The sequence below is a fragment of the Callorhinus ursinus genome, unplaced genomic scaffold (genome assembly GCF_003265705.2).
Source record: "Callorhinus ursinus isolate GAN/ISIS: 27379988/994484 unplaced genomic scaffold, GSC_fseal_2.0 scaffold1, whole genome shotgun sequence".
NCBI lineage: Eukaryota > Metazoa > Chordata > Mammalia > Carnivora > Otariidae > Callorhinus > Callorhinus ursinus.
In genome coordinates this window covers 30,018,195-30,042,652 of record NW_027397063.1, presented here as the reverse complement: position 1 = coordinate 30,042,652, position 24,458 = coordinate 30,018,195, and the positions used below count along the sequence as shown (strand labels likewise).

General features: G+C 34.4%; 1 protein-coding gene and 1 non-coding gene across 7 annotated transcripts in view; one reads left to right on the top strand and one right to left on the bottom strand.

Moving 5' to 3' along the window:
- Nucleotides 1–24,458, bottom strand: part of CADM2 (cell adhesion molecule 2) — a 1,066,008-nt gene that overhangs the window by 250,604 nt on the left and 790,946 nt on the right. The gene's annotated exons all lie outside the window — the stretch shown is intronic.
- On the top strand, nucleotides 8,256–8,365 carry LOC112834307 (U6 spliceosomal RNA). Its single transcript, XR_003210838.1, has one exon. It is a non-coding gene; the product is annotated as a U6 spliceosomal RNA (small nuclear RNA).

Sequence of the window (24,458 nt, the reverse complement as noted above, 5' to 3'; positions counted from 1 at the left end):
AATACATAAATTTCACTTCAGCAAGATGATCTGGAGATGAGCTCTGCCAATTCTGGTAACAATTATCAACATGGGTAAAAAATGACTTTCCAGAGCCAGGTTAAAATACTATTATGTGAGCAAGGTAGTTCATTAAGTCAAAGATAATTTACATATGCAAGAACATTATGATGACTTAATCACACCCATGAAATATATTTCCCTTTTCTTCTTTAGTTTTGTAATGATTCTATCATTACCACAAGCACCACTTGAGGTTATGCTGGAGCTATTGGCATAAAGGATCTTATTACCAAGAAGCCTGTTGATTGGCACCATAAGAGACAGAAGAGCCTGAAGGGGAAAATTTCTTTCCAGACCTAAATGACACAAGCTCAGAGGTTCATGACCATGTTATATAATTAAGCCTATCAAGTATAAAATCTGATATCAGTAGCTTTGTCTTCTCAATGCCAACCTCTTAGAGTCACTATGGCAACTCCCCAGGATATCTCCCTATAATCTTTAGGGTGGAGTTTTTAAATTGAGGTTAGGAGATGTCTGGAATAAATTCTTTGATAGTTGACTTAAAAGTCAACAGGAGCCAGAGTGGGATGTGTTTTGCCTTCAGCTCAGAGGTGACCTCTAGCAGGGAAACGTGGAAAACTATCAATCTTGTGAAGTGAGGTGAGGAGAAAAATCACATAAGAGAAAATGTGAGCTAAAACAGAAAGAAGGAGTAATTACCAGAGATATCAGATTACCAGTTCATAAATACGAAGCTCAGAATGATTTTAAGATATTTTGCTCAGATTCCCAAGTATTGATGTAACACGTGAACTTGACAATGTGAGGGAGGAGGGATTCTATAAGTAATAAAAAGCACACAAGTGCTAATAAGAATACACAGTTCATTCTGGGTGACCATTTGACTATCAACTGGTACATAAATAATATTGTATGCTTCCTTAAAGAAGTGGAAAAAGAGCAGTGATGCTTGCAACAATTTCATCCACTACATTTGCAAAATAACTTTCAAAACATCCCCATGAGAAAATATTAGCCTTCTCATTTCACAGATGGGTAAACTGACACTAGGAGCTTAAGTGATTTTCCATGGTGAAACAAAGTCAATGAACCATTTGGGGTTTGTTCTGAAAGTTCAATATTTTATTCCTAGTTTTCCACAAAGGCTGCTGGGTCATAGTAACTTGATCACTATCTGCTTAAGTGTGAATTGGACAACGAAACAAAAAAAATAAATGAGTAAACATTTTAACAATGAAATTTTCAATTGCATACCTAGCTGAGCTACGTCCTCGTAAATTTCAGTTGTAGCATTAAAATCAAATAAGAGAGGACGTCAATATCAACTGCCATCAAATATCCTATCCTATTCAGATCTTAATTTTGACAATTATTTCAATCTTTCCTTACTGGCCTAGAGAAGAAAGAAAGTAATATTTGTTAGGGTCTTCTGCATGCCAGTTACTTTATATACGCTTGCACACCTATTCTTTGTCCTTTCAGGTAGGAGATTAGGACAACTTCCTTCCATCTTCTCCCCATGTGGATTCTGACTTTAAAGTATTATGACTTCAGTTCCCTGGAACTTGCAGCCTAAAATCCCTGCAGTCAAATAATTTAGTTTTTCCCAGTAGAGAGCAAACTCATGTGGAGAATCTACTAATCTTAAATACCCTTAGGATATGTGGTTTCCAAAATCAATTCAAAAGCCAGTTTTATAGACAAACTTCTTCTCAAGCTTTGAATTGCCCTTTACTTCTGGTTATAACCTGGAGAGAGCATCAGGTTAACTGATCCTTTTCTCTTTTAACTCTTTGTGGCTCAAGGTTGTCATTTAATTCAATTTCAGAGAGTCTTTCCAAAGAAGTTACTAATTTTCCCAATTAGCAAAATTAATGTTATCAAATTAATGATTCATTTTTAATGCATTCATTAAACAAATATTTTGGGGACTTACTACATGCTTTGCCTAATATGAATCAACATTTGAAAGATGCACAGAGGAAGAGAAACTTGCTAAGGAGACGGCAGAGTTGGGAAACTTTGTGAGAGGATGTGAAGGCAGGGGAGAAGGCAGTCTAGGTGTGGTACATAACTCTTTCTTTATTCCCCCCCACCCCACTATAAGGATTTCTGAAATGCATTGGTCATATCAATTGAGGCCTTACTTTAAAAGGATCCTTTCTTTGGCTAAGCTCAGCACCATCCTAGATTTCAGAGGAGTTACTCTTAATCAAACAAGTGTATGATCAAATGTAAAGGAAACAAAACTTCCAATTTGGACTCGTAGAGGCTAGCTACTTTTCCAGGCAGCCTATGTCCATCATTTTCTCCTCCCCTCCTTGTGTTTATTCCCTTTAATTATTTGCATAAATATCAGTCTCCTTGAGTTGCTTTTAAGATAATTAAAGGGCAGGTGATGACATCATCTTACTTATCTTTGAATCAGTTACATTGCTTAACATTCTGTATTGAGAGTTGGAGCTTCCAGTGGGGGCTCATTGTCCAAAATGAAGGCATCTTCTTAGAGCAGTGGCTGGCCTTGTAGGGGAACCTGTGACAGGAGAATGACCAAGTCTGCTGCATTTGTTCATGGTCAAAATAGAGGGGCAGGAGGAGAGACTAATTCTCTACCAAGAAAAAAAATATGGAAAATTTAAATCATAAAATCCTTATTAGTATATTATCTTAGGACTTTTTTTTAAGTTCTAATTGAAAATCATGAGGAGTGTACGTAAGATATAATGGATGTAATCTAGAACAGACACATCCAATACCATTGTCAGCACCCGAAATGGGACATAAAAAGAAAGACTGCCAAATTTATGCTCCAGAAGGGGAAAAACATACAAGACAATAACTTTTTTTGAATATTGAGTATAATAAGCCCTACCTAAGCCCTCTTAGGTGGACAGGATGCTGAGATGGAAAATAGTTTACTTTCCTTTCCTGGTCCAATTTCCCTTTCATCAACATCCACTTTAAAGACTTATTTATTTTTGAGAGAGAGAGAATGGCAGGAGGGGCAGAGGGAGAGGGTGAGGGAGAGACTCTCCAGCAGACTCCCTGCACATGGAGCCTGATGTGGGGCTCGATCGCACAACCCTGAGATCATGACCTGAGTGGAAACCAAGAGTCAGCTGCTCAACTGACTGAGCCATCCAGGTGCCCCAACAGCCGTTTTCATAGTACCCTTCCTCTGTTATCGCATCTTCTACAATCACTAAGCCAATGGTAAATATATGAAAACTACAGCTAAACTTATCTGAGCATTCACAATATTCTAGGCACTATTCTAAGTGCATTTCCTCTATCAGTGATTTACTTTTCATGCCAACCTTGTCGTCATCTCTACCTTAAAGATGTGGGAATGGATGCAAAGAGAGCTTAAATAATGTGCCCACAGTCACACAGCTACAAAGTGCAGCACCCAGGTTCTGAACCCTCCCACTCGGTCTTCAGACCTCACATGCTTAACCAAAAATTGCTTGGAAAAGAAAGTGAATTTAATTCTGACTAACGGTTATAAAATAAGCATGGAGTTTGGAGTTAAACCTTTCAAAGATGCATTTAAATTTTTATATCTATTTTTAATAAGTGAAGGAACATTTGAAATTCAAGTAAAAGCTGTGATGTGCTAGAGCTGGCTCATACTAGCTCACGAGAGCCAACCGAATGTAACTCTTTTCACTTTATGCTCAATGACATACCCTGCTAGCTTCAAATGGACCTCAGTGAGAGTCTTTTCACTATGGAGACTGGCAAACAGTTCAAGGCAGTGTTTTTTGTTTTTTTTTTTTCTCCACAGAGGCAGTTGTTAATCATTTACATAGCACACCACTGGAAAAGCCACCTTTGATGTCTCCTGTTGGGGCTCTTACCTATATATTTAGCATAAATAAAGTTTTTGGTTTTTTTTTCTGAAAACCAGTGAACTCTTTCCAATGCAATACAGCTCTATTTTTGAAGTTCTTCTCTTCATACTTTGAGTCTCTTCAGTCCCCTTTCCCCTTTTTCCTCAAATCATTTTCCAAGAGCTGTTTTTTCCTCCCACTCATCATTTTTCCAATAAAAGTCCTTCAAATTGATCTCTTTTTCCTCTACTCTGTTGAACTGATAGTTTTCTTATGCTACCAAGTTTATTTCTAACCAGCATCGGGGATTGAAAACCATTTAGGCTAGTTTCAGTAGTTATATGGAAACAATTTGCTAATTTATTGCTGTGAAAGACACTTTAATGAAGAACAATTATTCAATAGTCTGCAAAGATGGCTTTCCTGACCCTGTCTTTAAATAGCAGAGAGAGGAGCTGCCATTATTCCTTCAATGTTTCTATTTCTCATATACTTAGGGAAAAATGGCTCAAACCTTTTCTTGTCTGGATCAGGAATTACCAAATTCAAAATCAGGGCAACTGAGTCTTGACCCCTGTTGACCTCAGTTAGTTAAAAGCTGTCCTTGCTTCCCACATTTCAAGCACACTTTCACTGACTGACCACCAAGCACCCAACACACTGTCACACAGTACATAAAGAAGCAAATTCTAAGATCATGGCCACCTCGACCTTGCTGACAGGCTGTGATGTGCCATTACCTGAGAAGCAATAAGCAAAGAGGCAAAGAGAGATCTTTGAAGCCAGCAGTATTGTGGAAAGAGAGCAGACAGGCAAAAATGCATGTTTGAAAACTGATCCCAAAATATGGCTTTGCTTCCAGAAACGTCATCATTCAAGCCTGGCTATCTCCTGAATGTATGATGAGTGAAGGCAATGGTTTTCTCCATCTCTCTTCCTGCACTAAAGATTAAATGTGGGCCACAACAGTGGATCAGTGCACACGGTGCATGAGTGCTTACTTACTCAGGGCAATAATCAACTGAGATATATCTAGATAGACAGGCGGAGGCTGTCTTTGCACATCTGAGAGGGACTGAGTTACAGTCAGTGGTTGGTCAGGGTACATGATCAACTTTTGTGGGCTGTTTAACAGGAACCAAAGACCCTCATTATTTTTCTTCCTGAAAATGAGCACAACTTTCTCAGAGGAAGAAGTGGACTTAACAACAATGAAGGGGAACGAATAAAAACAAGATGTGAAGAGAATTTAAGATCTCGCTTTTCAATAAGAAAGCATAAACTTCTCATGAGATAAACAATGCCCGATATTTTGGTTCTTCCTTTGGGAATATATTTATACTTTGTGAAAACTGTCAACTAAGTCTACAAAATTGTTTAATTCGACAGAGTCGCTGGCATCTGAAGCAAATGGCATATATAATGCTTTGACTTGTTTTTAAATATTTTTGTGTCCTCTCAAGAACCCCATTTTAAATGCAAAATACTGGTCTCATTAAGGTTCTCATATTTTGGTAATGAAAAGCACAGGTGCCAAATGTATCAGTAGATACACAGTATTGTTACAGGTTCTTAAATATAAGAAATGGACAGAAATAGGCAATTCAATTCTAAATGAAATACAAAGGTAGCTTACTATTCTTTAGCTCTCCCCCCTCCCAACTCTTCTCAGCTTTCAGTGTTTCCCCCCCCCCATCTGTTCTATCAACAGGTTTGGGATTTATACAAAGAACCTGAATCTTAGAAAGTTCAAGATCATTTTTGTTGCTTAGAGTCTAAAAATATATCTGAATGCACACACAGCATGCTATTACTTCCACTAAATTACTGAAGGCATTCTAAACAAATAACCTTCTAATGTGAAAGTTGTGGCTCAGTAGTTGTGTGTACTGAAACACATATTGCATACTAAAGCCTATTGGATTGAAAAGCACAAATACTATTAATGCAAGCTTAAAATTCTCAAGAGAAGTACAATAAATGCTCTATCATGTGAGAAAGGAAATTGGAGGAAAAATTAAGACTGATAACTAAGTGTAAAACGTTTCCACTTTTGGAATGTCCGTCTGTTCTTTCAAATATTTAGAATTCTCTAGCAATTTTCCCGTGATTTCATTCTAGCTTTTAGGTTTGTCTGAACAACTTTCAGTGCTGTTTTCCTAGGTTACCACATATAATTTATTTTCCTTTGACTCTATCCCTTCCGGATTTAGCTTGTCTTATAGCGTAGAACACCTGGTCTCCACCTTCTGTGCCACCCCTCTGCCCAGCCACTGTGGAGCATGGCCATCAGTCTGGTGCTGCTTGCCAGTTTCCATAGAGACAGGAAGCACTTTGGAGACCTGTGTTCCATTGCAACTGCCAGACCAAGGCAGGGAAGAAGCAAAGCTGGCGGGCAGCGGGTCTTGCAAGGCCAGGAAGGTTGGAAGGGCTTTCTCCTCCTGATATCAGAGCATGACAGTGCCAAACTGGCAGCTTCAGCAGTTACAATCCTGGAGACCAGATCCTGGTGTTCACTATGGCCACTGTGAGCGACCCATCCTGCTCCGGACTCCTGGAGAAGAATCTCTGTGTACTCAAAGCTTGGCCCAGGGCCTTTGTTGGCTTCTGATCCATGACAAAAGGCTCTTTCAGATTTACAGTGGCTCCCACAGCTCCTGACCCAGAGAATCATAATTCTCCTGTAGAAATTTCACCTCTCTTTCCCTTTTCTAGAATGTGATAATAGGTTTTTCTGGACACTCATAGCAGACTAGGAAACCAATGGGATTACCATTGGTTTGTTTCCAATTAACCTACACAGTGACTGCGAGTAGGTGACCCAGTTAACTGTGCAACATCATATCAAAATCAGTTACCATTTGCTGTGTCTATGATAGGATTTATAATTAGAGTCAATTCTTGATTATCGGGATCAGGGCTGGCCCTGAAGAAATTTGTAATGTAGGTGAAATATAACACCAGCGCCTTCCCCTACATTTTTTTTTTTAAGATTTTATTTATTTGACAGAGAGAGAGACAGCCAGAGAGAGAACACAAGCAGGGGGAGCGCGAGAGGGAGAAGCAGGCCTCCCGCAGAGCAGGGAACCCGATGCGGGGCTCGATGCGGAGCTCGATCCCAGGACCACGGGATCATGACCCAAGCCAAAGGCAGACGCTTAACCATCTGAGCCACCCAGGTGCCCCATCTCCTACATTTCAAAAATGTCTTTGTGAGATTGTATACCTCAGCCTTCTGTATTATAGATATTCCCAGCAGTTTTTCTTTCTACCTAAAGTAGATTTCTCCAATTTATCCATTAATTTTATATTACTCAGCCATATCACAAAGTTTATATTTTCCTTAATTTATAAAATTCTGAGTTTCAGAGAATATTTATAAAATCCTAGGAAATGCTGTTTTATGACAGCTTCATGTTCTTGCCTAGTGTTCTTGCCTTGTATTGCTTCAGTATGTTTTAAAACATTATCCAATTTTTAAAAGAATGTCCAATATTTTAAAAACATGTATTTGTACAAAACCAGTTGTTTTCATTCTTTGCTTGTTTTTCTGCCTATTATTCTGTCAAAATGCATAACAAAAAGTTATTAAAATATCATAGACTCAGACTAGATTAAATATAAATATATCTAGCTTTGCAGCTGAAATAGATTTTTGAAATAAAAACATTAAAATATATTTGTTTTCATTAATTTATCTATATTTAATTTATTCTCTAAAATGTTTTGAATCTTCTCAAAAATTCAATTTATTGAATGAACATGTATAGTTTTTCAAGAAAAAATGAACTTGATGAATTGTTCACATTCATATTCATAAAGCTATTTCTCTTCCTATTCATATAGATCTTCAAGTATTGTAATGTGGAAAAATAAAAAGCAAAGGAAATAATTTTAAAATGAAAAGGAAACTACATGTCTCACAAAGCATTATAAAAGAATAAGATAATTTTTAAATTATTTTTATAAGTTCAAAAAAGGCTAACATGTAATTATCATGTGTGTATAAATTCATTTTATCTTTCTAGAATACTGCTTTCAGGGTGAATGAGCAAGACCTAGATAGAACGGACTAGCTTTACTTACTAACTGATGAACATTTGAGAGGCAGCCTTCCAGAGAAAAGAAATTTATGACCACAATCACAATCTAGTTCACAGTGAAACTCAATCACGTAACTAAATTCTAAATTGAGATGTCAAACTGGAGGAAATATTCTGGAAAGGAACACACAGATGGTAGGACTCTTCTGAAGACAGGGTGAGGAATATAGTGCTTAATGTACAATAATCAATCTTCTGGAAGAAAAAAAAAAAAAAGGACTGGCTGGGACATAACTGTTTAAAATTGAAGTTCCTAGGGAAAACTTCAACCTGAGGCTAAAAAGGGGGAAACGTGCTCACTTCAGCAGCACATATCCTAAAACTGGAAACATACAGAGAAGATTAGCATGGCCCCTGCACAAGGATGACACCTAAGAAGGGGGAAAATGATAACCCATATTTTCCATGTCATTGTGTAGGTCTTAGAATGTCCATATATTTAAAGAAAGGAACAAATAAAGAAGTTGAATTATAATACATTTTAGAATACTTAATAACCTCAAGGAAAATTAAAATTCCTAATAACATTTCTAGAAGCAAATTAAATGAAAAAGTGCAAGAAAATAAAGCAAGCATTATTAAATCCCAATTTCAAATACACAGTTGCTTAAAAAATACAAAATACAGCTAGCAAAATAAGGTAAACATAGTAAGGAAAGGAATAAATTGAGAAGACAATTAGGACTTCAGTCTGGTTTTTATGCTAGTATTCCCTCATTCGAGATGAAAACAACTATATATACCAAATCAAATTAATTGTTGCCTAATATATTGTTGCTAATTAGTGATTTCACTTAGTTGTAGGAGACATATTTTGATAACATCTTTCTTTTGTATTGTGCCACATATTTGCATACTCAGTAAGCATAAAATTGTATTGACTAGTAGCCAAGTTGCCTATAGATTAATGTTCTTTTCATATTTTGTTCTCTGCAGAAAATTTAAATAATTGCATTGGAACATTGAATAGAGATTTTCGTGTAAAAGAGCAACAGAGATGTCTGTTTGAATTATAACTCTTTGGATTAAAGGATGCAATAAGAAATTTTGAGATGCCATAGATACACTTAAGATATATCTAAGAAAAAATATGTTATCAAACATGTCATCCAATAACGTGCAATCAGTTCATATTAGGTGTACGAACTATACACATGAATGTATACAACGTTAAGGCTCTCTGAAAATTATCTTCACCTTTGTAGTGGATTTTGCCTCTAAAATATACTTCATGACATTAATTTATTCAACAAATACATTTTTTGTGCCAAGAATGTGCTTAAAATGGTAGGTGCTAGAGATAAAACTATGACCAGGTTAGAAATGATGTACAGTTTTATCTTTAGAACTTACAGCCTAGAGATAAGCAGTAAAACAAGAAAACAGAAATTTATACAGGAAAGCCTGGCTAAGAAGGTGGTGAAATTTTGGCTGAAACCTAAATGGGGAGAAAGACCCAGCCATTTAAAAAAATGCCAGAGGACAAAATGTTGGAGAGGGGTGGCCAGTATTCAAAAAGTAAGTTACCTGATGTAAAAGATCCTAAGCAAGAGGCAGGAAAGATGTTGACTATTGAAGGAACTAAAAACAAAACAAAACAAAACAAAAAACAAAAACTACTGAGTCTGGTGCCTGAAAAACAACAGACTAATGGCCCAATACAAGGTAGGAAAGAATGTCAAGGCCAGGTCATGCAGGGCTTTTTATGTCTTCATAAGGAGCTCACATTTATTCTAACAGGCAATGGTAAGCCATTGAGGGAAGTGACTGAATATACATTCCGGGAAGACACTGTTTTTCTGGTGATTAATCATTATTCCTAAATCAAGGATTTTTAGTCTTTGAAATGAATCACTGTAAAAATAGTGTTTATAATCAAGAACCTTATTGAGAAAATATCAAAGAATTTATTAAATCATGGGATAATTTGTAAAGGTAACTAATCTTGGTATTTTTTTTTTACACTGTAAATAATCTAGTAAATGGAGACCCATCTTTCACTGACTTGAGTTTGTACCAAAACAGAATCGTTACCTATATTTCCATATCCCCCACCACCACTCTAATTTATTCCTTACTTCCACTCTGAAATGTCATTGCTTTGGGAAGTGCCTTGTTATTAATAACAGAGAATTTCTGTTTTATTGCTTGTTTTAAAAGCTACAGTGGTTATCTGGGAGAAAGGAAAGTACTGCTGGTAAACTATCTATGGATATACACATTATTTTTAAAACAGTGTTCTTTTTCAAAGATGTATTTCCCTGAATGGAGAACAACACCACGCTTTCAAATAAATAATGAGTCCCCAAAGGACTGCAAAGTGAGGTAATAAAATATTTGAATTTTTCTCCTGTATAAGAATGTCTTTTATAAACTTTATAAAACAGTTCTTCCTTTGATTAATATAATAGAAATTAGTATTTGCTGTTCTGTTCTGTGCTGTTCTAATAACAGTATTTTTATGCCCCAGGAAACTATTAGTATGTGAACCTGAGACATGTGGAAAATTCTTGATAGCAGAGGCAGAAACACATGTTACTTTTCATTCTCTAACAGGCACATGATATTGCCATGGACATGGTGGGCACATATTTTTGAACACATGGAATGTGTTCACAATGATACCACCTGAATTATGTAAGTGTTGATCAATATGTGGTAACATATAGATCAACTTGGACCATTCTCTAAGGAACAAGCTCTCTTTTGAAAAAAAAAAGTAATAACACAGGGGTTAATAGAATGTGTTTTTCCCTGTTTGATCATTTCTGAATGCACAAAGATTTCATTAATGTTGATTTCACCCATCTTGTCCATGTTTACATGCTTTGATGTTCAAGTCCTTTGTAGTGCCACATTAGATCTAGGGGAACACTGCCCTATGAGAGCAAGTGGAAACTGCTGTGGGAAAATATTAAAATGAAACTTAATACTGTGTATAGATTTGTGCAGATAAGTCAGCTCAAAGAATTTTACTTCTGATGAGGCAGAAAAAGAATTAATGCCATCTTCTCATATCCCTTTTTGGGGTTACTATATTTTTATCTGTTAATAGAAAATTATAATGAGTTGGAATGTTTCAAATGGAAATTATTAAAATTTAACTTCAATAAAATAAAGTGAGATAGAATTGAAAATATCTCAACTGATTCCTGAAATTTTAAGAATGCAGGTTCTGGAAAGATGGTTGCAAAATGATAACTGAAAAAAAAATTATTGATAGCAACACCAGTGATCCCTTCACTACAATACTGGAAATAAAGGGTTAACAGCTGGTTCCTGGTCTTTCTTTCAGTTTCAGGAAATCCTAAAAAGTTGACTCTTGGTTGAATCATCTTTTCAATTCAAGCAGTTCATGGGTGTATACTGGATCCAAAATAAATGAGAACTGGGGAGTGGTTGTGTACTAGACTAAACACCTACATTTCATTGTTGGGAGTACTTATTGAATAATAAATGAGAACTGACTAAATGACGTTGTACCAGAGAATGGGAACTGGTGACATAATCTTGTGAAGGCTGCTTGACAACTAAGGCATCAAAACTGGATAGACTCCAGGGGTGTCTGAGTGGCTCAGTGGGTTAAGTGCAGGGCTTCTGTTCAGATCATGATTCTGGTGGGGTCCTGGGAGAGAGCCCAGAGTTGGGCTCCCGGCTCAGCGGGGAGCCTGCTTCTCCCTCTCCCTCTGCGGCTCCTCCTGCTTTCGCCCTCTCTCACTTTATCTCAAATAAATAAATAAATAAAATCTTAAAAAAGAAAAGAAAAGAAAAGAAAACTGAATAGACTCCAGAGCTGGAGGCTTCTCTGAGGTGTGGTTCCTAAGTCGACTCAGTCTAGTCTTGGATAAGGAGTAACTGTGCACACTCAGAAGCATTTCAGGGAGTCACAAAGCTTCTGCTAGTTCTTGACATCTTTGTTGTATCACTTGTCTTGTGATCTTTGGATACACTTGATGTTGGATAAAGCCTGTTGTGTCATGGATATTATCATATACATGAAACCAAGAATTGTGCGGCTGTTCTAGTAAAGTGGGCCCTGCAACCATAATAACAGATTAATAAAAAGTATCATTTCAGCATAGTCTGTCTGCTGAAGTAAATGCTCTTCCAATAAGAATAGAGTAGTCGCATTATCCATGCTCAAAACTGTTCCTGTTTGTCCTGTTTCCTTTCCAGATCAGATTGAAACTAAACAGACTGCCATATTTCATGAATTCTACATAGAATTTGTGCAACAACAGGTTTTCATTTCAAATTATTACTCTTATATGCTTTGACAGGTCTGAAACCAAAGATGTATGCTGTGTTAGATAGATAGATAAATATAGATAGATAAATATAAGATGTGTATTTTTCTCTATATATAATATATAAATAAGATGTATATTACATGATGCATATTATTAGTAACAGCTGATACATCTCATTGCTTAAATTCAGATATCCATTGAATGCTGTGTTTTACAAGAATTTTAATAAATCCTTGGAAGGTACAGATTTTTCAAATTTGAAATGATATGAATGAATACGATAAGCCACAGACACAGAGAATAATTGTAAAAATAAAACAAAACAAATATTGCAAGTGTTTGAGGTATTGACAGCAAGATGGCAATAAGTATACACTTCTGAATACAACTATTTTTGAAATAGCAAATATGTGTCTGTGTGTTAAAAATCAATAATTATATTTAGTAATAATTCATTAAATTTATCTTCACGACTATAATCCCAAATATCACCATTTAAATAACTGACCAGCTAATTTAAAGGTACCTACCTACAAAGATGACTATTAAAAAAATGTGGTACATAATTTTTTGACAAACATTTTCTCACCAAGAACAATAATTGGCTCTTCACATTTAAGGGCCAAATCTCTGTAAGCAAAGTTCTAAATGCATGGAATCCATCATTACTCAAAATTGTCTAATGCATGATAAAATTCAATAAAATCTGCTATTTGTTACAATTTGAATTTCATTACTACTAAACTCATACTTTATAATGCCATGATAGTTACTTTAAAAATATATAATGCTTACTTAATGAGGGAATTTTGACATGTAATGTGCTTCTTTATTTTTTCTCGATTAAGCTTGTGTAGCCCCAGGGCACAGGAAATATTGATTCATATGGCAGGGTTGATAAGCATCAACTCTCCCTTATGACTTGGGCCAGCACGCTGCTCATGAATCCAGCAGATGTTTCTACTATCTGGGCCAATGGAAACCTTATGGACCTTTTTTTCCTTCATCTCCTCCCAGGAGCAAATGTTAGCACAGCAGAAATTTGGATTCATGCCAAATAGAAAGCAGAAGTGTTGGTGAGAAAATAGGATACACTTTTATCCATAAATAGTGGTCATCAGTAATGTGAATTGAGTATTAAGCCATTTTAATGGCTTATTTTTGTGCATTTGCTACTTCATTTAACCAGATCCCTATAAATACTTCTGTTTATAACATAATACAACAGCATTTATCCAAACACATAGATCTAATCTTTGAATATACTAGTTGTTTTAAGATATAAGCCAGAAAAAAAAGAATCTGCATATAAAAAGTAGGACAGTTGTTTATTTCTAATAATATTTTTCTTATATGAATGGGAAAACTACCTAAGTGTCAACTTGTAGATTACAAAACTTAATTTACATTTTGTTGACGTCATGTTAAAAAAGTGCAAAAGCAGGCTCAGTTTTGATAAAAATTTCCAAGACAAAAACAATTAAAGGATTAATCTTAGCACTCTTTATTGCATAACATTCTTATTTAGCTGAATTTTAAAATATATACTCTCAAGAACACAGTCTGATTAAATTCATGTAGCTGTCCCTTATCTGTCTCTGCATCTGCCCACCCTCACTCACACTGACCCAGTGAAGTGCCCATCAATCTTGTAAGATTTAGATTTTTATCACCTATATTCAAATTCTGTATTTTAGAATTCCCTCTTGCCTCTATATAAGTTTTCTCCTCTAACCAACACATTATTTTAAAGGGGAAGTTTTTAAGAGGTGGTATATGTTTCTTAGACTCCAAATCTATGTATTTCCCCCATTAATTATAGTATAACAGGATACATTTCTTGCCGACACAGGGGTAAAAAAAGTTAGGAAAGAAATCTGAATAGAAAAATAATTTACTGTTTGTTAATTTTTACTTATTCTAACATTATTTGTTGTACACCTACTATGAGTAAGGCACATTAAATGCAAATGAAAAGAAATAACAAAGTGTAGAAGCGCACACTACATACTATAATACTTGATAGGAGTTGTTTCAATAAGGTCAACATTGACAATGTCCTATGATATACTCAATCCACTCACAAAGCTATGTTGAGTGGGCGCTTGACAGAAGACTTGTTTTCATTTGTTTCCATGATTACTTTAGAAAGGGCATGTCTTTCTGAGTGAAGTAGCAAGGTGTAAGTAGCTAAGAAATATTGGCAATATTTTAAAATGCTTCCTGTGCATAGCACTTATGATAGGTGTAATAAGAAAAGACACTCGCTCATATAACTATCCAGTGCCAAACATTTAATAGTTTTCCCCCTTGTACTCTAATTGTCAGAAACGTAATTTTAAATTCCTTCAAGGATTTTGTGGGTATTACTTAGCTTTGTAAATGAGAATAGAAATTCTGGTCCATAAAGCTGGCAAACATAACCATGAAAGAGAGGCACTATAGAGATTTAATTGCCTGCAAATGTATTATTTGCAAGCTGTGCAAACAGTCTTTGGTTAAACAAGGAATCAAGATGATGGAGATTTTACATCTTAGTGAAACAACTACAGACACAATTCTTGGTTTTTATAATGAAAAAAGCCTCACCAAAGAGACTATCTTTTCATTCTCTATATTATTTTTGAGAAGGAGGACTTTAAAAGTCTTTCAAAAGGCTCAAATTAATGAAATAACATAAAATAAAAGAATCAACAATTGGCTCATACCTACACCATATACGATAATCGAAATATTGTGTGTTATGAGATAATAGAATATAGAACCTAAGGGTGGGAAGAGGCATTTAAATCCATATCCAAATATGAACAAATCATTCTACTTCTAGTCATTGCCTTAATCATTCTAGCAAATATCAAGTAATCAGAAATATATATTGTTTATAAAATATTCAATTATTTCAGTATTAAAATAATTTGAGGTTTAAAAATAACAGCAAGAATTAAAAGACCAACTGATGAAACATAGAATATAAAGAAGACAATTTTAGAATGACTTTGGGTTTCCAGATAGATGATAGAATAAATGGTAGTGTCACTAATTAAGATCTAGGCACAAAAGGAAAAATAGTGTATTTGTTAACTTGTTTTCATTTTAGCAAACCACCCCCAAACAGTGCCATATATCAACTACCATTTTTGTAATACACAGTTCTATGAAATGTCAATTTGTAGCGGGCTTCATTGGGCAGTTCTTATAATCTTGGCTCCCTAATACAACCATGGTAAATTACCAGTCATCTGTTTTAGGGGGCTCTGCTTCTGGGATAGGCTGGCTGTCATCTGGGATGACAGGTGGTAACTGGGCTTGATTTCATGGCTCCTATCTACCAAGAGTACAGACCAATGAGCAAGCATTTTCCAAGTCTCTTCTTGTTTCAAGTTTGTTATTGTCCCATTGGCCAAAACTAGTCACAGGGTCAAGCCCAGAGTCAATGTAGAAAGTGACTACCCAAGCGAACAAAATAGCAGCTATTGGATCAGGAGACTAAAGTAGTTGATTACTGAGGAGAGAGTGGTACATCTAAAGGTAGGGAAAAAGTTAAGAATGAAAGATTTTCATACTTCAAATATTGAGGGAAAACCACGTTTATAAAAGATCAGAGTCATGTCCAGGGGGAGTGACCACCAATAAGTATTAAGGGCTTTGCCATGAAAAGATTAATTGAAAAAAATGAAAGGAGAAATCAGAACACAATGTTTAGAAAATGAGAGGTGATCAAATGAAGATATTAAGTGTAATGAACACTTTTGAAGAAACTTGACAATGAGATTAAACAAAAGAGATTGAAGAGAGAATACAGAATTTGAGGGAGATTTTGTTGTTTTGTTGTTTACTTCTTTATACAACTTAGTAGCAATTATGCTGTATAATCTTCATTCTGACTCAGATGACTTCCGTCTGTTCTATGGAAAATTATTTCATGAATGTTCGCTTTGATCCACCAGGCAGATTGAGAAGAGTAAGAATAACCAGTACCAGTATTTTCCCACTTCAAAACAGGTGCTTATTTTTAGTCAGTAGTTATTGTTATGTGCGGGTCAGCACAGTCATTTTTGAATAAATTTGTTGGCCTGATGTGCACGCTCTTTTTTTTTCCTAATGGCAATATTAACAAAACTTAAATGAAAATAAAAATATATTATAAAGGTAAATAAGAGTACACCTCACCTCACATTGCAGATTTCTCTTAAATAGTCTTGATCTTCATTTTGAAAATGTTATTCATTTTTAAGTGCTGTGGAGGACCAAGAAATACTTATTTTTTTCTTTATGGTATCCTGATAAAAATGCTACTGGCCCACTAGGTATTTCTTAGTCTCTCACATCTTCACCAGAATAATCATTGTTAACCTACCTGTTGTACTATTTACTTCTGTTTTTAAAATAAATAATTAAGGAAATCTAATAGAAAACATAAGGAATTGACTAATCATTGACTAATAATCCTCACAAATGTACATCTGTCTAATTTTCTTTACACTTAGGGTAAGAACACACTATCTACAGATGTGTAGCATATAGAAAATAATAAAAAGATGTCCAGGTTGAACAAGGGAGAAGTTAGGCATGGTATGATTGTTACTCAGAGTCGCTTTACAAATATTAAGTCACATAAAAATAAATTTTATATTTATAAGGACACATTGACTGCAAAAAAAAAAAACAATCAAGTTATACGAAAGAACTCACATTCTCCTTCGACCAAAAATATGACCCATACAGACCTGTGGTCATGAAATACCTAGAATTTCCCTAAGTATTCTACTCATAATCTAATAAGTGGACAATGGCTTAGATCAAAATTCCATCTTAGATTTAACAGTGATTAAACCTAATCAAGTCATAAGTCCTCTTGTGCTGAAGGAAATCATGAACTATCCCATGCATTTGGCAAGAGGGATTTATTTGTGTGTTACACAATGCAAATAAAGTGTATGAAGAGAGTGTCATTAGAATGGCATGCGAAGGTTTCTGCTCAGATGGGGAGAGATAGTTAAATTGACAAGTGAAAGTGAACCAAAACAACTTTAGGAGAAAAGGAACCTGAGGCTAAGAGAGTAGAGTGACAAGTTAGAAAAACAATATGATGTGAGTGACATCATATATCTAAAAAACATATGAGTTATAGTAATAAAACAATTATTTTTTTATTTAGAATGGTGTATACATACAATATTGATGCTGAAATATTCCTTCAACAGGAAATAGAAATGACACCCTTTCTAAATAATGCTTTTCAATAAGTGCATTTTTAGCCACCAAATAATAAAAACACATTAACAATCCCATTCTAATCTTCTTCTTTCCCCTAAACATACCAAAAGTTTTTCTCTTGCTAGAATTAGGCTAGCCAAATTAGCTCCGTCCAAATGGATAGCCTAGATCAACTCCCCTTGGCCTTCATACAGAAATCAATAAAGATTTTCCTACTCTTTGCTGGCTGAGGATGATAGAAGATTGAAGAGGATAGAATCTGTACCTATGCATACCTTGCCAAATGTATATGAGATGGGATGTAACAATAGTGAGTTCATCTACTTTGATTTTAAAGTTTGCTTCCTGAAGATTGTTCATCATTTCTGTGTGATCCTGACTAGCTTCTATTGCTGCTCTAAATTGAGACACTTGAAAAGGTATTCTATAAATTGGTTTGGCTGTAAGTTTGCCAATTTAAGGTAAGGTTCTTACTGAGCACTCATTTTATACATTTGTACTGAATGATGTAAATTGTGGGAAAACTCTTTATAAATGAAATTTTATTTTAAACCAGGAATATTGGAATAAAAGGGTAAGACAGTAAAAAGAATAGCAAAGAAATATGGGAAAAGGTGAGAGGAGAAGAACCAACCATGAAAACATGAGTTTAAAATACAGCAAATAATCTCCATGCAACTAGATACATTAGAATGTCATGAGAAGAATGTCATAAGGAATTTATTTATGAAAATTATAATGCTGAAATACAAAATGAAAAATTTGCATAAGTAGATGAAAGTGAGAGAAAGAAATATATGCATATTTATGTACACTTTGGAAATATAATAAGCAATGAATTTGAGATGGTTTAAAAGGAAACATGAATAAATAATGTATAACCTGATTTATACTAGAGGAACAAATAAACAGGAATGAATTAAATTGTGATTCAAAGACCATATCAAATCAACTCATATTATTTAGCAGAACTTTCTGGCATACAAAAGATATATCCCATTTTTCAAATACTTAGCAAATAACAAAGGTTATATGGGGTTCATATTTTTCTTTCAACATGGGAATCTTTGAGTAAATAGTTATAATCAACATAATTGGGAAGTAAAAACAATTACTCTTGGGCATTTATTTATGTAAGATATTAGAAATAAAAAAATGTGTTAAAAATGCTTTACGACTTATGTTGAAATATTACATTTCCCTGATGCACAAAAATACAGTCCCCTCTAAGTAAAGAGCAGAAATAACTTCAAGATGTATATTATGGTCATCAACAGCATAAATAACAGTAAGTCATAAGTTTTAAAGTAAATAGCTAGGGAATGGTAAGATGGTAATAGCAAACTAGATCTCATATTAAATGATTTTCTATTCAACTATCCATCCAAAAACAATTTAACCAGTGTCCACTGTATGCCAAACATTGTAACAGGCCTGGAGTTTTAAAATGATATTAAAAATGAAAATGATGATTTAAGTTCAGTAATGTACATGAATTTGAGACATCTAAGTAGTGGTATTTAATAAAATAATCATCTCTCTCTTTCATATTCTTCTTTAAGATGAATGTCCTTTTTCTCAAATCTTAATTGCTACCAGGTCTCTTATCATAAACAAGTTAAAGATGCATTTTTCTGTTGATACATTTAATTTTCTCAATACAGAAAGATTACGCTAAACCTAGAATGAATGATGCTTTCCCATTTTATACTTGTTATTAATTTTAACTAATTAAATAAAAATTTACCAATTAAAACTTCATTTTCCTGGAATAACAGTAATAAAGGCAAATTTATGATTTTACTATGAAAATTGCTTATATGTTTTCATTACACACAAAAAATGTATTCATAGATTTTTTTAAATTGCTGAAATATAAGCAACTGGCTAATATATTGATATGTGCATTAAAGTAATTTTCTAGATCAGCGAATTCATGTTAGAAATGGTTGCCTGTGCTAAAATTACATTTTTTCTTCTGCTCTAAAAATCCTGTAATAAAAACCTTCTACTTTTTAAATTACTGAATTATTTTAAAGGTAATTTAGTACCTAATAACATGTAGGCGTGAATGAATTTACTTGAATAGTAAGTCTGTGTTGGAGCATGGTTTTCTCATAAGTGAGAGCATAATTCGTTTTGCATGTCAGTGAGTAAGTTTATTGTATCAGATTGTATGTAACTGAAATAATGGAAGATCAACCTTTAGTAATCTTGTAATACACAAATTCACCTAGTGTAGCATCAGATCTATTTTATAGAGTTTAATTTGAAAGAATCAAAAATATCTAAGAGCTGAAGAACAGAAATCTGCATCAACAGAAAACTCAGTTTATACAGTTCTGAATGAAAATGATTATTTTAAGGCATTCTGAGTGGATTTTACTTTTCAGGCTTTCATAGCTACAGCATAGGCTTCACAACCTGCTGAATGCTATGCAAATACCCTGAACTATGTATGTAAGACCTGTGTGTGTGTGTGTGTGTGTGTGTGTGTACATATATATGAAGAGAGAGAGAAAGAGTTGTGTGTTATGTGTGTGTATTTTCTAGATCCAACTGATTGGTAATAACTTAGCTATACACACAGAAAAACTGAATGAAAACTTCTTAAATCATTTTTGAATATTATGAAGATTTATCACCCCAAGCCTAATGGACCTACTGGCTATTAACTTTATATAAACGACTCAACTTTGCTGCTTTCCCAGCATGTTCATGGTCTTCTGAATGCTGAGAACAGTTACCAATGTTATCCAACATAACTATAGTACATGATGTTACATCTGACTTGAATAAGATGATCTATTAGGATGAAAGACTCATAATACTTTGGGAAAATAAAGACTAACAATGAAGCCTTAAAGAAAACTTTAATTTTTCTAATTCCAGAGCTTTCTCAGTACAAAAAAAAAATAGTAATCTCTCTGGTTGCATAAAACTGATAAAAATGTTCATGAGGATAATATTTTTGCAACTGAAAGTGCTAAAGAATGAGCATTAAATAAAATATACCATGAATTTTTTTAAAAAATGAAACTTTTCAATATCTTATATTGAAATACATTTTTATTTATGTTGTTTTGTGTTGTGACTGTACTACCATATAAAAATGTTTCATTAAATCTTCCTCTTTAAACTGCTGAAATAATTGCCTTTCTTTCATTAATTGCTTCTTTCCCATGACAAGAAATTCCACCATGAATAATGCTGTATAAAATGTCTTTAAGCTATTCACATTAAACTTAAAACATCCATATGCATATGAATTCAAATGAATAATATTTTTGCCTTGTCCATCTAAACTAAGAGGCTGTGCATTTATTTGTTGATAGACAATGTCTATCATGTCTGTTCTTAGACTCTGGTAAATTTTCAGCTAGAGCTAAAATTCATATTCTTTGGAGGAAGTAAAAGGATATAGAGGAAATGTGGTGTGAGGTTGAAAAATGCAGGAAAAGAATTCAATGAAAGTGCAAAAGCTATGTATCAAGGGTAATCAAAGACAAGTTCCTCAAATATAAGATAACTTTCAAAGCTAGAAGTATAAGTCTCAAAAATGAATTTCATGTTTTTCTCACCAGGAATAACATCTTCTCTTTAAAAAGAGTTTAACTCTATTGGAGTTAATAATTTAATTATCATTTAAAAGAAATTATATCATTTCATCAACTTGTAGTCTTTTTCATTCATTAAACACATATTTATACAGAATACTTTAATACCATAAAAAATACATCAATCTTACTACTAGGTATCAGGAATGATCAATATTGAAATGGACCCTAACCTTCATGAAACTTTTTTTTTCTTTTTTAGAGATTTTTATTTATTTATTTGAGAAAGAGAAAGAATGAGCAGTGGGGAGGGGCAAAGGCGGGGAGAGAGAAAGGGAGTGAAGCAGACTCCCCGCTGAGTGGGAAGCCCAATGCAGGGCTTGATCCCAGGACCCAGGGATCATGACCTGAGAGGAAGGCAGAAGTTCAACCCACTGAGCCACTCAGGCGCCCCCTTCATGAAACTTTAAGTACAGAATAATCAATGACATTAAACCAGTAAACAGCAATCTCCAGTCTTTCTCTGAATGATATCTTACGTGATTGATCAAATCTCAGATAAAAATGTGCCTGCAAATGTTACCGTTGGATAGAAAAGTGGTAAGTCAATGAAGTAAATAGTAAGTGACTAATACATATGCATATTTGACCAGTAAAAGACTGTTTAAGTGACCCTTTCTCTCACCTGAATATAGAGATTTGAAGATACGGTGTTTTTGTTGCAGGGTTAAATGCACAAAAGTTTCACTTAGCAACACGTTTCTTATGCAGGGACAGCTAAACTATTCAAGAAAATGCTTTCTTCACCTCCTGCCCCTCTTTACAGATGGATTGCATTGCCCATCTTACTTTTTAATTAAGTGTGAACATATAGTTGAATGACAAAGGGTTGTGAGCAGAGGAGATTGTTTATTTTATAGGCTTGACCCCAAACACTCTGCTATGTTCCCCTCCCCTTCTGGTTGTCTGTGTGAATGGCAGATGGGCAGTACAATCCAAGAGGTTTGTGTGTTTGTTCATTTTTTCCTTGAAGAAGATGACAAAGCCCTTGCTAGCCTGTTTCTGAAGGAGGAGGATCATGCCTCAGATCAAGAACATTCATATCTGATAAATAAGTGAACCAGGGGGAAAAATACCTCGAATATATTTCAACCATCACACAATATGTGGCCTTTTTGTTATAGCAGCTAGCACTACCTAATATATTTATTAAGGGACTCAACCAATAAAAACAGCACATTTTTAGCTGGCAATGAAAATGAAGATGAGGGTTTGGTGTAAAAAAAAAAAAAAAAAGAAGAAAACTAGAAATGAAAACAGACCAAAAAGAGAATTGAATTGCTAAATACTAAAGACTATGCTCAGCAGTGGTGAGGGAACACCCAATATTTGGCTTCTAGACTAGACCAAGAAAGACATGAAATATAAATGGATGCTTGTTGATCCTCAATAGCATTTTGTATTTTGAGGTCTCCATAAATCTCTCTTCCCCTAAACTGAACTTCTTAGTTCATCTCTGGAGTACTGGATGGGAAAAAAAAAAAAAAGGTTAATATTCCCTAATGATAACTAATTATTATCTGGCAGTTTAGAATTCTGTAATGAATTATGTTTATTAGTCACTGCACCAAAGGCAGTAAAATTGAGTTAGAAATGTATTTTGTTTCTGAGAAGCAGTCTCTATCTTCATTCAAGGTTTTTATTGGAGAAGTGAGGTATTCCATAAATTCTGCTTAGACAAACATATACACATAGGAGACTAAGACAATGTACACATACTATGCACATACATACATTTAAATATAGACTTAAGTAAGTGAAGGCAAATTTCAATATTAAAATGTAACAACTTTGAAGCTAAAAATCACTGAAAAGAGCTTAATGATAAAAAAAAATCAGTTAGCACTATGAAGGTTTTCTCTCTCTCTTTTTTTTTTCCATACAAATGCATGTGAATGTCTTGTCTTGCACAGTTTTAAAACAGGTCCAACTTGCTTTATGTTTTATAAATTCTTTGGTTAGGAACGATCCTGCTAACCTCATCTTTGTTCTCTCCCCATGATATTTTCATTTGCCTCCAAAAGTGTCAGAAGTGCACAGATTCTTTTATCAATACATTTTACACACACACACCAAAAAAAAAAAAAAGGAAAAATACAATACTATACCAACTTGTAAAGGTTCAGTGCATTTACTACCCCTTTTGCTGAAAAACTTCACCTTTCTTGATTTATGACATTCTAGTTCAACTTGGAAAAAATGAAACCAGTTCTTTCTGATCATTGACAAAACACTCTTAGGAAAGATCAAAATCTCTTCTTCAGCTCATTATAGATCAGCTATCTAGACAGATGGAACATGAAGAAAGACAGATATTGCATTTTGGAAAAAAAAATGCTTTTCAGAAATAATTCTATCAGCACACTATACATTTCTAGCCTGTTCTCCATTTCTTTTTGAATATTTACCTGCAAAGCAGAAGCCCTTTTTGAATTCCTTTCTTCATTCTCACCTAGCTCTCTCCATCATTTTTCCTAAATATGTCCTTCAAATATATCTATGATGTTTAAAAGCATGTAACATATAAGTATAAACTCAAAACTTGAGGCCAGATTAAAATTATTAAGGACAGTATGATTAATATCAGGCTGATATATATTTTACTCAAATAATTTATGCTGCTTGTTAAGCAAGTTAGGTTTTCCCCCCATCCAGACAACACAAAAATACTGAATTCTAGAATATTCCTTGAGAATCTTTTCAGTTCATTCAAACTTAAGGTACTAAATACATGTTCTGTTAATGCATCCATAAGAACATTAATTTTTATTCCTCTTCTCTGAAGAGAAATTTTGAATGATTCGTGGATTGACCATTGAGTTTAAGAAGTTCTGGAAGTGCTGTTATTCTAACATGATAATTAATGTTACTGAGCCAATGAACTGTAGCCTACACTTCACTGAACAAAATGCTTCTGGTCTAATTTAGATTGATAAAGTGCTCACTTCCAAGGCTCACACACCTTTGCTAGAAGAATTATTGTTTTCCAATTCATAAAAATAAGAGGGTTATCTTATTCCCTATGAAAAAGGGGTTAGAGAGCCATAGAGGAACACATTATAAATGACATCTATCATGGGACACACTATGGATGACATTTAGCCCAGACCATGAAGTCTAAGCAGTACATCATTGCATTGCTAAACACAAAAGTTAAAAACATCGTATGTCTGCCCTTACCGTGAAGCAAATTATCGAGGTGTGTGGAAAAACATGTCTAGATTTAGAAGAGGGGAAAATCATTTGCTGGCCTTGCATGAGGGCATCAACAAGAAAATGACTACATTTAGAGGAAAATGAAGAATTAGAAGGGATACTCCAGATACTACATTTCAGGGTCTTTATGCTTCCCATTATCTGTCATCCCCTTGCCACTTTTTATCTGGGCAGAACTTCCACATATTTCTAGAA